Source organism: Mustela nigripes, chromosome 6 (assembly GCF_022355385.1).
Source record: "Mustela nigripes isolate SB6536 chromosome 6, MUSNIG.SB6536, whole genome shotgun sequence".
In the NCBI taxonomy this organism is placed as follows: Eukaryota; Metazoa; Chordata; class Mammalia; order Carnivora; family Mustelidae; genus Mustela; species Mustela nigripes.
Window position 1 is genome coordinate 126,098,278 of NC_081562.1, and position 17,447 is coordinate 126,115,724.

Below are 17,447 nucleotides of genomic sequence, written 5' to 3' on the forward strand. Positions count from 1 at the left end.
GGTGTCCTAATAATGTGAACACAACTTCCTGTATGTTTTGTTTGGTCCCAGTCTACAGCACATGAGAAAAGACAGAAAAGTTATTAGCTGTGTGGCTCTCTGGAGAATACGTGAAATAGTAAGAAATGAGACTAATATTTCCCATTTGGAAAGCTACTGCCACAAAAGGAGGAGGAGAGCATTGGCGACACGAGGAGACTCTGGTCCATGAGGTCACATATATATGGCAGATTCGAAGAACTGTGGCATTCGAACGCAGACAGAACTGAGCTGGACTTTTGATTCAGTGTGACTTGGGGAAAATTATTTTCCATTTCTGACCTTCAATTTTCTTAAAATGAGAAAAGGGACATTAAGAGCAACCTTCGAGTCCCCAGAACCTGCCCTGCTTCCTTGACAACCTTTCCTTACTGTGTCCTTGGCCTGGAATATCCTCCCCCAACATTTTGGCTGCCCCTGTGTTGCTTTAGGTCTTGGCTTAAATGCTCTTGACTATTCTAGAAGGCCGTTCTGCCTCCCTAGGACTGGATTAGGTTCACACAGGTGTTTCTTGAATTCCTGCTTCTCAGAAGTACCTTCCACAGCAATGGTAGTGCCCTGCCTCTATGTTCATCCTTCCACTGCAAATTTATTAAGAGCAAGGGCAGTTTCTTTTATCACGGACACCCCAACACCAGTGAAATGACTGGCACAGCAAAATGAATACTTAAGAAACCTTTATTTCCTTCCTTCCTCTCTCCTTCCTTCCTTCCTTCCTTCAGTAGTTAAGTATTTATACCTCCTATATGTTAGGTCTTTTTTAGACCCTGGAAATGTTAACAGTCGAGGAAACAAGAAAAAGTGGTACCTGGGTGGCACAGTCAGTCAAGAATCCTAAAACTTGACTCTGGCTCAGGTCATAATCTCAGGGTCCTGAGACTGAGCCCTGCATCAGTCTCTGTGCTGACCGCAAAGGCGGCCTGAGACCCTCTCTCTTTCCCACTCCCTCTGCCCTTCCCCCAACTTGCTTGCTCTTTCTCTCTCTCTCTCTCTCTCAAAAAAGAAAAAAATAAGAAAACAATCTGAACCTTCTGGAAGCTTACTTTCTAGCAGGGAGAATGAGACAATCAACGAGTAAGGAAAATACAGAGTTCTGTCAGATGATGATACGCTGTCTCCAACCTCATTCCATCCCCGCCCCAACTCAAAGCCATCTTCAACCCACCCCTTTCCACATCTTTGGACCCAACTTTGGGCCCTATCCCAGTCTCTAACCCTATCGCATTTTTATCTATAGTTTTCTAATTTGAAATTCATTTCCATCACAATCCCCAATGAATGAATGAATGAATGAATGAATGAACAAAAAACAGAATTATTTCATGTGTTGTTTGAGTTAATACCAGGGAAGTCTCTAGCACGGGCCTGGCCCTATTATGTGCTCCATGAATGTCCCTTCACACCCTCCCACCGCCCCCTCTAATCCTCCTGTCTGTGATGGAGTCTTGCCATTTACTTCTTTAAAGCCTTTAGGGAGTCAGAAATAATGAGGTCTAAAGCTAACATTATAAAAACATCTAAGAAAAAAATGTTGAAAGACTCCAATATTCAGCATTTGAATATATCTTAGCTGCTGTCTTCTCACAGAGCATCCATAGAATTCTCATAGCTCTTCAGTGTAATGATTACCCAAAAAAATCCTGGTAATCTTATGGGGGATAAGTCCCAAGCCATGTGGACAGAGGCTGGATCACTGCCATGGTTACAACTACTGTGTAACCACTATCTGCCTGGTGGGTCAACACATGGGGTCCGGGGTCCTTCAGGGTGGTGGGGTTTTAGAGGGAGAGGGGTCTTGGTTCAAATTTCTGCTCTGCCATTTTCTGGCCCTGAAGAGTGCAATTCCCTTAATGCCTCTCATTGGATGTATTAATCTATATGACTGAGATAATCAAATCATCAACGTCCTATGGTTATTACAAGGATCCAAAGAATTAAAACATGTCTTAGAAGAGTGTCTGACATATAGAAGGTGTTCGGTAAATGTTGGCTGTTATTGTTCTGATTTAAATTGTCATGCTGTCCCACTTTATTTCCTTCATAATGAGACTGGAGATGCTTTAGTAAACAAACTAGAGAATTTTAATTATAAAGATGTTATTATTTTCTCATTTTGATATTTCTTGATGACTTTATACATATGAAATTGAACACTTTCCAAAAAGCTTTTTAAAATAAAAAATTCCTTCACAGTACTTGCATTATTATGATCATAAATGACTTTCAGTAGAATCTCTTTAAAAAAACCTAGACAATCTTGTCTTCAATATTATAAAGATTAAATCTAAAAAAGGTAAGAAAATAAAGAACTGTTGATGTCTACTTTTCTGGTAAATGAAATTTATAGCTGCAATTTCTTTGGGGTATCTGGATTTCATGCATGTGTAATGTTATTCCGTACAAATGTAAGTAATCATTGTCAGAGAAACAAATTCTCACTATGCATATATCAAACAATCTTGTGTATTTCTACAAATTAAATAACATACATAACTCTGAGAAGTAACAAAGCAACTGGAAATGTAAATATATATATGAATCAACTAAAAAAGAATCAGACTTACAAAATCTCATCAGACGGCCCCGAAGAACCGCTGTCCTATCTCACTGCTTATTTTCTTTTATACTTGAAGGCATCTTAATACGCTTGAACTCCCCATGCGTCTCTGTCAGGGTTTCACAGGGTTTGTGAACCTGGCAGATATCTTAATTTTCAAAAGATTTGTGTAAGAAGACTTCGCAGCGGGACTGTCTGAATCAGCCAAGTAACCCTAAAAGATAAAAGGCCAGTAAGAAATCTCTGATTCTTCCAGGTCTCTCTCTCACTTTACAATTCCGACTTTCTGTTTGTTCTTTCAGAATCCTAGCTCTTTTTACCTTGTGTTATTTATTTATGTCCCCTTCCTACCTCTGCTACCAAATTGTGAACTTGCTGAGGGCTCACAGTCGAGCAGATGACCTTATACAGACTGGCTTTCTATTAAAGTTCCAAAAATGAGAAAGTTTTTGTTTTATTTTGAAGATTTAATTTATTTATTTGACAGAGAAAGATAGAGAACACAAACAGGCAGAGCGGCAGGCAGAGGGAGAGGGAGAAGCAGGCTCCCCGCTGAGCAGGGAGCAGATCCCAAAACCCTGAGATCATGACCTAAGCCGAAGGCAGCTGTTTAACCCACTGAGCCACCCAGGCACCACACTGAGTAAGTTTTACAGATAGGTAAGTGACAAAGCCTTACTGGGATTAGTGACTAAGCCAGAATTAAACCAGGCTCCTGAGACTTCTGTTTACATTGTACTTTACTCACTCGCTCACTCACTCATTCATTTATTCACTCACTCATAATTCATTCATTCATTCACCATTCATTCATTCACCATTCGCCATTCATTCTTCTGTTCATTTATATGTGCAACATACTGGATGCCTACCAGATGCGGAATACTATTCTAGGCACTTGGAATACATCCATGAACAACAACAACAACAACAAAAAGCAAAAGCCAAAGCAAATCAAAACAAAAATCCGTGGCTACATGGATCAAATCAAAACAAAAATCCATGGCTACACGGAGCTTACTTTTCCGTAGAAGGAAAAATAACAATAAAGAGTAAACAACAAATGCAGCTTTTCTTGATATAACAGGGACTCCATTTTCTTCTCAAAACCACAGCATACCTAGGAGAAACAGCCTCTCCCCTCTCTTCAAGTCTCAAAGCAAACTTTATCAAACCCAGTATCACTGTGAGGTAGAAACAAAATGGCCTTTGTCTGCGATGTCTGAGGAATGGGTGTGGCGTCCAACACAACATTCCACCCAAACTAAATCTGAAATCCTGGCAAACAGATGCCCCAAGCGGTCTTCTTTGTATAGTTTTTCTTAACTGGGAATTTGCCAGGCACTGTTCTGAGTGCTTTATATATACATTAACACTGTGAGTTAAGTGCCATTATCATCTTCAGTCGACAGCTGCAGAGAATGAAGCACAGGGCGCCTGGGTGGCTCAATGGGTTAAAGCCTCTGCCTTCAGCTCGGGTCAGGATCTCAGGGTCCTGGGATTGAGGCCCCCATCAGGCTCTCTGCTCTGCAGGGAGCCTGCTTCCTCCTCTCTCTCTGCCTGCCTCTCTGCCTCCTTGTGATCACTGTCTATCAAATAAATGAAATCTTTAAAAACAAAAGAGAGATAATGAAGCACAGAGAAGTTCAGTCTATTGCCCGGGGTCACACAGCTGGTGAGCGCTGGGATTTGAGCCAAGGCAGTTTTCTCTAGAGTCTATGCCCTTATCCACTAACAAACTAATTCCCCATGACTCCACCAGCAAACACTCTGATCAAACTCCAATCAGACAATGTATCATTTTTCTATATAAGATATACCGTCACAGAAACACTGGAAAGTTTCTGCACTCACACCGCAATGGGTGAAAGGTTAACTTGGGAAATGACCAGGGTTGGAAGGATCTAAGTCTATGAGTTAAGAAAAATGATCCTCTTTACTGTCAGGGCAGGGATTTGGTGGGAACACAGGAATTTCTGGTATTCACAACTGGATGAGATGCCATTTTCCCATATCTGGGTGTTTCCTCCTAACCTTCCCTCTTACTAATCATCACCATCTATGATGTCATCTACATGCTTATCTTGTTTGTCGTCTGTACCCTGAGCCAGAGCACAAGCTCCATGAAGGCAGAATTTCTCTCCATGTGGTCTCCCACTGTATCTCCTTGACAAGAACAGCACCTGCCACATAGTAAGGCACTCGATAAAAATTCACTGAATAAATGGAGAAATTTAGTGGTAATCTTCCAATTGTAACTTTACTACACTCATCAACTGAAAAAAGAGAGGAAGAGAAAAGATTATAAAATGCAAAAGTCTGCCTTTACCGTTTTGAGTAATTAGGTGAAAAGCTTTGGAAGGGAATGAAGTCTATAGGATTGACTAAAGGAAAAGTTCAGGATGTTCATCTACACATTTGGACTTATTCCTTGGGTAAAAGTCCTAATCCTGATTTTGGCCTGCTAAACAAGACCTCCTTTGAAATACTTTTATTTAACTACATTCTTTTTCCAGTCATAAATGTTTCATGATACATATATGCACTCTGATCCTTCTATTTTAACTCTCTTAGGAATAAAGAAAGTGGTCTTTCTAAAGTTCCTCCTACACCCGTCTCTGCAAACTGGAATATTATCCAAACGCTTTATCCATGGGAAAGGTGGGTTCTTAGGGAGCCTTGAAGAGTCTATATACTGACTGTGATTATGTGATAATACTTTTGTCCTGCTGGTAGGCATTAGAGGAGTAAAAGAAAAAGAAAGAGAAAAGCAACACTTAGGGGTGCCTGGTGGCTCAGTCAGTGGGGCAACTGACTTCTTGATTTGGGTTCAGGTCTGGGATCCAACACCACAATGGGCTCTGGGATCCATGGGGAGTCAGCTTCGCTTCTCCCTCTGCCCCTTGCATAGGCGCTCGCTCTCTCTCTCTCTCTCAAAATAAATAAATAAAAATCCTAACACACACACACACACACACACACACACACACACACACACACAGCAGTGATCCTTTCTCCCCAGTGCTATTCTACATTACCACTTTTTAATTTCTCTGGAAGGTGAAGACATCAATTGTACTTGCTTGAAGGTCTGTTGTTGGTTATGGGCAAATGAATTTAAACTCGACAGTGGCTATGTGTAAGGGTAAAATATGAATTTAGAGGAAATACATACGTAATTAAGGAAACACTTACACAATCTGAGCCCCTGAAATAAATCAGGAAGCCTTAATGAGATTTTAGTCAGGTTGTTTTCCTACATGATCTTTTCCGTCTACATGCCAAATAGCTTCCTTACTTTTTTTTCCTTTTTAACAGAACAGACATTGGAGGCACACAAGCTGCAGGCAGAAACCAGTGGAGAAGGATGGGAAGCTGCCCGGAAGGGGTGAGGTAGGTTTCATAAAATGGGTATGGCCGAAATGAATTCCGTGTGGTTTATAACTATTATCTACATTGAGCTTTACCAAGCACAAGAGTAGCCAAATATTCTCAGGGTGTAAAAACCAGGCTTTACATTTACCCAAGAGCTAAAAATAGGTATTCGGATTTGCAGGGCCCTTCTGCAGCTGCGAAAGAGCCTTCATCCATCAGAGAAAGACATTCTACTACTTTCTCACTTACAGTCCTATCATTTCATATGTGTGCAATCTTACAGAGGTGGACTCTTAAAATAATGACTCTCGCTACTACTATTAGAAACCAAATATATAGGAGAATCGCTTCCAAATTCCAGCAAATGCACCACATATTTTAAATTAAGAAAGACTTCATTTTAAAAATATATCCTGCATAATGAAAGATTTGTGATAGCTTCTTAGAGTTCCTTGAGATGAGGCTTCGTGAGGTCTTTTTCTTGAGGTAAAATTTACATCGCACAGATGTTAAATGTAAAATTCTTTGCGTCTTGGAAAATGTACACAGTCCTATAACGATCTTCTCAACTAAAATATAAAACATTTCCATCACCCCAGAAATTCCCTTATGCCCTTTTGGCAGGTCAATCCCCAACTCCCCCCATAAGCAGCCACTGTTCTAATTTCTTATAAGATGTTATTTATTTATTTAATTGTTTAGAGCAATCATGGGCAGGTGGAAGGGCAGAGGGAGAGGGATAGAGAATTTCAAGCCAACCCTGAGCTGAACCCAGAGCCCGATGTAGGGCTCCATGTCACAGCCGAGACCATGACCTGAGCTGAAACCAAGAGTCGGACTCTTAACAGCTGAGTCTCCCTGAAGGCACCCTGCAGTCAGTGTTCTAATTGCTACACCACAAATTAGCTGTGTCTTTTTTGGAAACCACATAAATGGATTTATATAGGATTCAGTCTTTTGTACCTGGCTTCTTTACTTAATGGTTTTGAAAATCATCCATGTGGTTTCCGTGTGAATATTTCATTCCTTTTTATTGCTGAAGTGTGTTCCACTGTATGAACATATCACAATTTATGTTTATTCTTCTATTAAGGAAAATAGTAATAATTGTGGATATAATGTATGAGGCCAATATGAATATTCCTATTCTATGAATAGGAATGTCTTCTGTGGACACATGTTGTTTTTCTTGGTTGAATACTTATTGGATCATAGACTAGACGGACCTTCAACTTTTCAAGAAGCTGCCAAACTCCTTGGCACAATGTGCATCTCTTGGCAAAGCATGTTTATTTAAAAAATTTCACAATGAATACTGTTATGCTGAAAAAAATTAATTAATCAATAAAAAAATAAAGAAGATATGAATACACACACACAAAAATTCACATTTAAAAATGTTCACATTACACATTACATCTACTGCATAGATATATAATTGATATTTTATGAATATTTTTTATTTATTTATTTGAGATAGAGAGAGAGAGTGAGCAGGGCACAGTGAGAGGGAGAAGCAGGGAGCCCCAATGTGGGGCTCGATCCCAGGACCCTAGAATCATGATCTGAGCCAAAAGCAGACACTTAACTGACTGAGCCACCCAGGCATCCTTATAATTGATTTTTATTTACTGACCTAGAATTCTGAAAATGTGATAAATTTATTTGTTCTAGCAGTTGATTTGTATATTGTTCAAGAACTTCTAAAAATCAATCAGGTCATCTATAAATATAGACAGGTTTTACTTCCTTTATTTTCCCCTTACTTTCCTTATACATACATACATACATACATATAAATAAATTTTCTTTGGCTAGGGTCTCCAGCACAATGAATATAAGTGGGCAGAATGAACATTCCTGTTTATTCTTGTACCTTTGTATATAATGTAACATTTTCCTTTGGTTTATACTCGATACTTAGCAATAATACTATGATGAGCTTAGGTGTGTGTTTGATTTCTCAGAGTTGAGTTTGTTGATCTGTAAGGTAATGTTTTTCACAAATTTAGGGAATTTGGGGCCATCATTTCTTCAAATACTGTTTCTGCTCCATTTTGCTCTCACCAAAATTATTTTTTTCCTCTGCTCTTCATAATGTAGAATTTCTGCTGATCTGAAATCCAGTTAATAGACCCCCATCTTCAGTTTCCACTCTGCTGTTAAGCCTATCCAGTGAATTTTTTTCATTTCTAGTTCTAGAATTTTCCAGTTCTAGAAATTCCATTTGGTTGTTTTCTTTAAGTTTTCATTTTCTCTTTTGACATTCCTCATTTATCCATTCATTATTACCATCTTTTCCTTTACATTCTCTAATGTATTTATAAAAGCCGTTTAAATGTCCCTTCCTGCCAATTCATATCCATGTCACCTCAGTGACTGTTTCTATTCATGACTTTTTCTCTTGATTCCTCACCACATTTTCTTGTTTCTTCACGTGTCTAGTGAAAATTTGCATTATATACTAGGCATTGCCAATGACATATTACAGAAGATCTGAATTCTGTTTTCTTCCTCTGAAGACTGTAAATCTTTGTTCTATTGGCTGACAACATTATGAAGCATTGCTTTTGCTTTTTTTTTTAAATTTACTAGTTTCTTTTATTTTTTTTTTTTTTAGATTTTATTTATTTATTTGACAGACAGAGATCACAAGTAGGCAGAGAGGCAGGCAGAGATAGAGGAGGAAGCAGGCTCCCTGCTGAGCAGAGAGCCTAATGCGGGGCTCGATCCCAGGACCCTGAGACCATGACCTGAGCCAAAGGCAGAGGCTTTAACCCAATGAGGCACCCAGGCACCCCTGCTTTTGCATTTTTTGAGGAAAGATTTATTTTGGTTTTTACCCTTACTTTTAGGATGAATCCTTAGTGTTAGATTTAGACTTGACTCCTAAGGCTTGGATCTTCTAGAGATGTAACAGAACTTTTTTTTTTTTTTTGAAGATTTTATTTATTTATCTGCAAGAGAGAGAGAAAATACAAATGGGGAGAAGGGGAAGGGAAGAGAGAGGAAGAGGGAAAGAATCCGAAGCAGACTCCATGCTGAGCGTAGAGCCATTTATAGGGCTTGATCTTATGACCCTGAGATCATGACCTGAGCCAAAATCAAGAGTTGGTCACCCAACCGAGTCACCCAGGCATTCCTCAACAGGATTTTTTTTGTTACCAAACCCCTCTAATATAACTGAATTTAAGTCCCAAACTGTCACCTCTGTGCCAGGCAGTATTTGAATTACTCAGCCATTCACTGTTACTTTTTGCTGGGATGCTTGGAATTTCCTTTATCTATATTCAGGTTGGGAGTCAACCAAGAATTTAAGATTTTATATACAAATATGCAAGCTCCACAACCTGACTGCCTCCTCCTGGAATATTCTCTGTTTCCAAACTCTGTGACAAATCAATCCAGTATGAATACAGCTAAATTTGAGTTCCAGCTTTCCAGTGCTGTATAGGCAGGGGGAGGCGGGTAGCCTTAGGCCAAAAGTTGTATAAATGTCAATCTGATTCCGTATGGTTCTCTTTATCCAAGATCAACTCTCTTCTTATTTCTGCCTGCTTTTGGGCACTCTGTAAGGACTCTGAATAGCTACTGTTCATATTCTGTTAGTAAACTTATTACTATGTTGTACAATTAGTCCAATCTAATTCACTCCACATTAGTAGCTCCAGAAGTCTTCCATACATATGTTTAATAAGGATTGACTTTTCCCTTTTCAGGTTTTTATAACTATATTTTCAATCTATTATAGAATAATGCTGAACTTCAAAAACTATAGTAAGGAAAAATTACCTGTAATTTCACTATCCAGACAACAATTGTTAAAAATTTTAAATTTCCCCCTCCAGATTTTTGTCTATGCCTAAGTAAAAGGTATGTAACTGCCTATACCTCCAGCAAGACTGTAGCCACCTGAACCATTTTTGTATGCAGAAACCTGCAGAAATATAGATCTGCTTTGTCAAAAAAATTAGGAGAAGTTGCTTACTCATTCTTCAGAGGATTATTATGTTTTCATTGTTTTATTTACTTTGGCACAGTCATAAATAGAAATGGAATTAAGAAATTGAAATACCATGACAGTGATCAGAAAGACTTTACAGAATACCTACACTTTTATTTCTTCTTTGACCTGAGTTATTTAAAAGTATATTATTTCCAGTTATTTGGGTGAATTTTCAAACATATGTTATTGATTTCTAATTTAATTCCATTATTGTCACAGAATATACACTGTGTTATAGAATCTTTTAAAATTTACTGACACTTGCTATTAATGGCCTAAACTATGGGTTGTCTTCATAAAAAGATGTTCACTTATATATTAAAAAAATGTGTATTCTGCTGTTTGGTGAAGCGTTTTATATACGTCCATTAGGTCATTTTGGTTGAAGTCTTATTCAAGTCTTCTATAATCTTGCTGACTTTCTATTAGTTTTTTCAAGAGTTACCAGCAACTGTTGAAATCTGTAACTATAATTATAGATATGTCCACTTGTTTCTGTGAGTTGACAATTTGTTGTTTTGCTTTTTTTTTTTTTTTTTAAGATTTAATTTATTTATTTGACAGAGAGAGACCGTGAGAGAGGGAACACAAGCAGGGGGAGTGGGAGGGGCAGAAGCAGGTTTCCCACTGAGCAAAAAGCCCAACACGGGGGTTGATCCCAGCACCCTGGGATCATGATCTGAGCCAAAGGCAGATGATTAACAACTGAGCCACCCAGGTGCTCCTGTTCCTTGTATTTTAAAGCTCTGGCATTAGGTGCAAATACATATATATAATATGTGTGTGTGTGTGTGTGTGTGTGTGTGTGTGTATTAAATAAAATAATTCAGTTCTCATGAGGATTGACCCAACTCTCACTGAGAAATGAATCTCTTTATCCCAGGGTAATATTATTTCCCCTGAAGCTTACTGCATCTGATATTTAATACAGTCACTCAGCTTTCTTTTCATTAGCAGTACATCTTTTTCTACGTTTTTGCTTTGCATCTACTTGTGTCTTTAAAGTACACAATACACACACATATGCATCCACAGGAAATACTCAATTTGACAATCTCTGCTTTTTAATTAGAATGGTTAAACCATTTACATTTAATGTGACTTTTGATATAGCTGGGTTTAAATCTACCATCTTACTGCCCCCCCTGCCTTGTTTCACTTGATCTTTGTGCTTTTATCCCTTCTTTTCTGGACTTTGGGTTATTTATTTATTTATTTTTTAACTGTTTCATTATATCTATTTTGTTGGTTTATGACTATACTTATTTTTTAAGTGGCTGTGTTAGTGTTTGTAATATATACCATTAACTGACAGTGTTATCTTCCATATCTCTCTAACATTCTTATATTTTCCTCTACTTTATTGAGCTGACAGGATACAGTTACAGTTGTTTTAATATCCTTATCTTAATTCTATCACCTATGTCATTTATGGGTTAGCTTAAATGGCTTTTTTCCCCTCATTATAGGTCTTATTTTCCTACTTTCTTGTATGCCTATTAATTTTTTATTGAATATCACATACTGTGATTTTTACTGGGTTGAGTACTATATGTATTTATACACACATATGACTTTTGTTTAAGGTTATATTTTAGTTATTTGGAAACAGTTTGATTTTTTTTTGAGACTTACATTTAAGATTAATTAATAGGATCAAGGCAGACTTTAATTTAGGGCTGATTATCTTCCCCAATACTGAGTCATATACTCCTCTAAGTAGTCTGTCTAATTCCTCATGTATTATGAAATATTCCTACTCTGACTGGTAAAACACCATCTATTTCAAGTCTTATGTGAACTCTGAAGAAAATTCTGTTTGCTATTTTGAGTGCTTCATTCTTCAATCTTAGGAAGTTTCTTCACACATATGTCCTAAAGACTTGGAAAGGACCTTCTCTAGATCTCCAGTGCTCTGTCTCTGAGCAGGTCTTTCTTCCTGCACTGGAAACACTGACCACCTTGGCTCCCCTGAGCTCCCAACTCTATCTTTTTTTTTTTTTTTTTTTTGACAGACAGAGATCACAAGTAGGCAGAGAGAGAGGAAGGGAAGCAGGTTCACCACCAAGCTGAGAGCCCAATTCGGGGCTTGATCCCAGGACCCTGAGATCATGACCCGAGCCGAAGGCAGAGGCTCCAACCCACTGAGCCATGCAGGTGCCCCTCCCAACACTATTTTCTTACTTCTGGGATTCCTCTGGGATTTCCATGGGTGTCTTTCTTTGTGTTAGAGTCTGGAAACTCACTCCAGGAGATAAACAAACTGGGGCAACAGGAGGGCTCATTTCATTTATTCCCTCTCTCTCAGGAATTACTGCCCTATATTGTCTGCTGCTAGTATCTGAAAACCATTGTTTCTCATATTTTCTCAGTTTTTTTGTTGTTTCAGAGGAGAAGGAAAACTTGGGCCCTATTACTCCAATTTGACTTATAGCAGAAGTTTCTATTTTTTATGATGATGCCAAATTTAGCAATGTGCTGTAAGAAAGCAAAGAAGGGATTAATTGGTTATGCCATGGATCTCCCTTTCAGCAACCTTTTCTAGCCTTGTTTTTGTTGTTGGTGGTGGTGGGTTTTTGCTTTTTTTAGTTTTTCAAAGCAACATATGAAACCTTTGATGGTGAGGTTGGGTGAGACGCAGATTCTGATGAACAGAACCAAGGCATCATTGCCTGATGTTTATAGTGGACAGGGTGGAAGCTGAAAGGACAGTATAAGCCAAGTCAGCCACAAAGGAAATGGGAGGACAGGTTCTAGGGATGAGGCTCAGGGAAACCAGTAGAAGTTGGCTGGTCAATGTGCCATAGGGTTGCTGGGTAAGGGAGCATTACATCTACAAAGACTCTGTTTCCAAATGAGATCATCTTTACAGGTACCAGGATTTGGACTTTAACACACATTTTGGGGGGACACAATTCAATCCACTACATGTAGTGTGTCACATATCTTCTTTTGACCTTCAGTTCTACACTCTGTCCTTCTTTACTGTTCTCTCAGACCCTGGAGGATGACTTATACAGGCTACATCAATGATTCCCATAACCTCTGGCTTCTAGTTGGGTTCAGTGACATGGGAAGCCCCCGGATTGAGTTGGAGAGATTGGAGAAAAGTAAGGCTAGAGAATTTATTTACCTGATTCCCTTCTCTGAGGTGATCCCAGCCTTGCTGTGTATCTTAACAGAAGGTTACTAGGTCACCTGCTCTACTTGACTCTGGCTCATTCCCACGTCCAGTAAACTCTTCATCTCACTCTTGGTACAAAGGGCTTGGCTTCTGATAGCTCCTGTAGTCTATCTTACAGTCTCCTTTATTATCAATCCCTTTATTAACAAGCCATCCAGAATTATCCTAATTTGTGTGTGCCATCTGTTTCCTGTTGAGACACTGACATAAGTCGGGCTTCAGTTCTTCTAAATAAGTGATTACTTTTTAAAAACGTGTTTGTAACTCATCTCTTATAGCAACAAAACACAAAGGAAAAATTAACTATTTTGATGAAAACCTGTAGAGATAATGTCATATATTGTTTTTTAAGTGAGTATCGGTGCAAATAACTTAACATATAACTAATGGTATATAATATTGTTATAATATCTAATAACATTATATATAATTAATGTACAATTAATAAAGTTAATGACCCAGGAACTTTATTAGGAATGTTTGTCATAGTTGTAATTATATAATTTTCTATCTTTCATTTATTTTATCTCTTCCTGGGATCCAGGCTCTGAAGACTCACTTCCTGTGTCTTTATTATGTATTTTTCTGTGTCTCCCTTTACCAACTCCTAGTCTGTTGCTAATATACTTTGGTTTGAAAGATTAAATAATCTAGTTTACAGAATTTCAGGTTATGTTGCATGTTACACTGAGAACTCCAAGTTAAATATGACCCGATAAATGATGAGTAAAGGCAGAAAAATAAAGTGCAAAGCTTAATGCAGATATTTGCTGGCAACTGTTCTGAATGCTCAGACGTTTTCCCCGCAGTGGTATGGGGTTAACAGAAGTCTGATATTTGGATAAACATGTCCACTTATGTTGACAGGAAGTCAGATTAATAATTAGCAATAAGACCATGGTCATCATTACATGCCTCACTACCCATCTTTTGGTTTTCTCAGCTTTGAGACAGGCCAAGAATTCAACACACAAGAGGTATCATCACTCATTCTGCACTGTCACTCATTTCCTTATAGAACTCAGACTTACTTATCTCAATGAGATAGGCTACCAATATAACAGGAGAAAATATGAACAGCCCATGGACTTTTAATTAATTCCATACGCTCATCAATAGTCACAGTACACATTATCTTTAGAGGCTGGATGGATTACTGTGCATTCATTATGAATATGTTTTATCCTCGAGAACTCAAAAAACACATTCAAAGATGACTTAATAATTTGGTGAGCTGAAATTTATGGAATGTTTAGGTCTTTAGAAACCTGACAATCATTAAAAGAGTAAGAGGAGGAGAGAAGATGGCAGAGAAGTAGCAGGCTGAGACTACATCAGGTAGCAGAAGATCAGCTAGATAGCTTATCAAACCATTGCAAACACCTACAAATCCAACAGGAGAGTGAATAGAAGAAGAACAGCAATTCTAGAAACAGAAAATTGACCACTTTCTGAAAGGTAGGACTGGTGGAGAAGTGATTCCAAAGCGATGGGGAGATAGACCACAGGAGGAGGGGCCGGCTCCCAGCAAGCAGTGCAACAATGGAGCACAGAATCAGGACTTTTAAAAGTCTGCTCCAGTGAGGGACATCGCTCCAGAGGCTAAACTGGGGTGAAGCCCATGCGGGATCAGCGTGGCCCCCGGGTCCCACAGGGTCACAGAAGGATCGGGGTGTCCGAGTGTCACAGAGCTCGCAGGTATTGGACCAGGGAAGCTGGGTACAGAGACAGAGCTGAGGAGTGAGCTCTCAGCTCAGGGTTACCTTGAACCGGTCACAGGCTGGGTGAGCTCGGAGCATGGCCAAAGGCCAGGGAAACGGGAGTGATTAGGCTCTTTTCTCTGAGGGCGCACTGAGGAGTGGGGCCCCAAGCTCTCGGCTCCTCCGGACTGGAGACTGGGAAGCCGCCATTTTCATTCCCATCCTCCAGAACTCTACAGAAAGCGTTCAGGGAACAAAAGCTCCCCAAAGCGAACCCAAGGGGATAACTTAGCCTGGCCCCTGGTAAGGCTGGTGCAATTCCGCCTGGGGCAAAGACACTTGAGGATCACTACAAAGGCCCCTCCCCCAGAAGATCAACAAGAAATCCAGCCAAGATCAAGTTCACCTACCAAGGAGAGCAGTGGAATTCCAGGGGAGGAGAAAGCAAAGCACGGAACTCATGCCATTCTCCCCATGATTCTTAGTCTTGTGGTTAACTTAATTATTTTATTTTATTTTTTTTTCTGCTAATTTTTTTTAACTTTTACACTTTTCTTTTTTAATGTTTTTTTAACTAGTTTATTAAATATATATATTTTTTCTTTTTTATGTTTTTTCTTTATTTGTTTTCTTTTTTTCTTTTTATTTTTTTCTGAACTTCTTTGTATCCCCTTTCTCCCACCCCACCCCCACGATTTGGGGTCTCTTCTGATTTGATTAAAGTGCATTTTCCTGGAGTTTTTGCCACCCTTTTAGTATCTTATTTGCTCCTTCAATACTCTTATCTGGACAAAATGAAAAGGCGGAAAAACTCACCACAAAAAATAGAACAAGAGGCATTATGGAAGGCTAGGGACCTAATCAATACAGACATTGGTAATATTTCAGATCTAGAGTTCAGAATGATGATTCTTAAGGTTCTAGTCGGGCTCAAAAAAAGCATGAAAGATATTAGAGAAACCCCCTCTGGAGAGATAAAAGCCCATTCTGGAGAAATAAAAGAACTAAAATCTAACCAAGTTGAAATAAAAAAATCTATTAATGAGGTGCAATCAAAAATGGAGGCTCTTACTGCTAGGATAAATGAGGCAGAAGAAAGAATTATCGATACAGAAGATCAAATGACAGAGAATAAAGAAGCTGAGCAAAAGAGGGACAAACAGCTACTGGACCACGAGGGGAGAATTCGAGAGATAAGTGACATCATAAGACGAACAACATTAGAATAATTGGGATTCCAGAAGAAGAAGAAAGAGAGAGGGGAGCAGAAGGTATATTGGAGAGAATTATTGGAGAGAATTTCCCTAATATGGCAAAGGGAGCAAGCATCAAAATCCAGAAGGTGCAGAGAACCCCCCTCAAAATCAACAAGAATAGGCCCACACCCCGTCACCTAATAGTAAAATTTACAAGTCTTAGGGACAAAGACAAAATTCTGAAAGCAGCCCAGGAAAAGAAGTCTGTAACATACAATGGTAAAAATATTAGATTGGCAGCAGACTTATCCACAGAGACCTGGCAGGCCAGAAAGAGCTGGCATGATATATTTAGAGCACTAAACGAGAAAAACATGCAGCCACGAATACTATATCCAGCTAGGTTATCATTGAAAATAGAAGGAGAGATTAAAAGCTTCCAGGACAAACAAAAACTGAAAGAATTTTCAAACACCAAATCTACAGGAAATATTGAAAGGGGTCCTCTAAGTAAATAGAGAGCCTAAAAGTAGTAGATCAGAAAGGAACAGAGACAATATACAGTAACAGTCACTTTATAGGCAATACAATGGCACTAGAATCATATCTCTCAATAGTTACCCTGAATGTTAATGGGCTAAATGCCCCAATCAAAAGACACAGGGTATCAGAATGGATGAAAAAACAAAACCCATCAATATGTTGCCTACAAGAAACTCATTTTAGGCCCGAAGACACCTCCAGATTTAAAAAGAGGGAGTGGAAAAAATTTACCATGCTAATGGACATCAGAAGAAAGCTGGGGTGGCAATCCTTATATCAGATAATTTACATTTTAAGCCAAACACTATAATAAGAGATGAGGAATGACACTATATCATATTCAAAGGGTCTGTCCAAAAAGAAGATCTAACAATTTTAAATATCTATGCCCCTAACATGGGAGCAGCCAACTATATAAACCAATTAATAACAAAATCAAAGAAACACATCAACAATAATACAATAAGAGTAGGGGACTTTAACACTCCCCACACTGAAATGGACAGATCATCCAAGCAAAAGATCAACAAGGAAATAAAGGCCTTAAATGACACACTGGACCAGATGGACATCACAGATATATTCAGAACATTTCATCTCAAAGCAACATAATACACATTCTTCTCTAGTGCACATGGAACATTCTCCAGAATAGATCACATCCTGGGTCATAAATCAGGTCTCAACCGGTATCAAAAGAGGTTGGGGTACCAGGTGGTGGGTATTATAGAGGGCATGGATTGCATGGAGCACTGGGCGTGGTGAAAAAAATAAAGAATACTGTTATGCTGAAAATAAATAAATTTAATTTAAAAAAAAAAAGAAAGAAAGAAAGAAAAAAAAAAAA